We start from the raw sequence: 1445 nt of genomic DNA on the forward strand, positions 1-1445 counted from the left end.
AATAAGCTGGCTCTAAGGCAGGGTAGGACGGCACAGGGGCAACAGTTGAAGGTGGTGGAAGACAACAAAAGCAGCAAGAGGATAAGGAGGCAAGCAAGCCTGTTTTCCTCCCTTATACTGTAAGAAGGCTACCACCCTCCTGGCAGGTGTAGTACTGACAGCAGCTCTGCACCCTTCTCTTCAACAGGATGAGGATGTTTGCAAAGTGAGAAACCTGATAAGTTGCTTAGTTAAACTTCTAAACTTCTCAAGGTGACACAATACATCAACCCTTACAATATGCTTTAACTAGAATATGCAAGAGGCAAAAAGGAGGAGGAACGTAGGTCATGATAAGCTGAACTAGCTAGATAGCTGAGTGGATACTTTACATGTTAATATCTTTTTTCTTACTTTATAATTAAGCATAAAAAACTTTACTCAGGTAAGACAACAGATTTAATCAAATTTTATGTATTTATTTAAAAATTATAGGTATTATTTATAGATAATTACTTAGTAATATATTACAGATATCATGCTACAAGTAAAATTATAAACATTTTCATGGTAGAATTATAAGGCCAATAGAAGTGAATAAAAACTAATAATGTTAAAATAAACCACCAAAACTGCCTGTCTTTTTACTTTTTTCTTGTTTCTGCAACAAAATGCCTGACAATCAGAATTAAGCAAAAAATGATTTATTTAGCTCACAGTTTGTTGAGGTTTCAGTTCATACTCAGTAGCCTCAAAGGCAGAGTAGCACATGGAAGACGCCAGCAGTTAATGGAGGCAGAAAATGGCAAAACAGCAAGAGCAAAAAGGCAGGAGCCGCGGCAACTGCAGCAGAGGCAAAGAACAAGCATCTTTCCCTTTCTTATATGATATCCACACTCTTTGCCCAGGGTAGGTGTAGCACTCACACCCATAATTCTAGTAGCACTCAGACTCATAATTTCAGCATTGAATCATGAATTAACCTCAAGCTCTAGAAGTCCACCCCATTACCACATTGGGCTTTGGGGGGAACAAAGACCATAACACTGCCAAAATAATTTTTGAAAAGTATAACTGGAAAAAATATTTCAAAGTAAGAATCTGAGATACATAAAAAAGAAGAAAAAGCAAAGCAATAAATAAAACAAATGAGAGCACAATTTATACCTGTGTCTTCTCTTTTAAAACCAGTCTTTAGTAAAGAGACCCAGAGTTTCTTGAATGAGTGGTTGCTTATTTAAGGGAGAAGGCTCTTAAAGTTATGAGATGAAGCTAAAAACACTATAATATTAGAAAGAAAAAAAGTGGTAAAATACTGACACCAATACACCAATGAAGTCATCAAGTATGCTAAATGACTCTTAGAATTCATCTAAAAGAATCCACAATATCCACAGATGAAATGTCAAAACAATAAAACACATATATTAATACTAAACTACAGTAACAAATATGAAATAAATATG

This window comes from Octodon degus, unplaced genomic scaffold (genome assembly GCF_000260255.1).
Source record: "Octodon degus isolate 3935 unplaced genomic scaffold, OctDeg1.0 scaffold00162, whole genome shotgun sequence".
Taxonomy (NCBI): Eukaryota; Metazoa; Chordata; class Mammalia; order Rodentia; family Octodontidae; genus Octodon; species Octodon degus.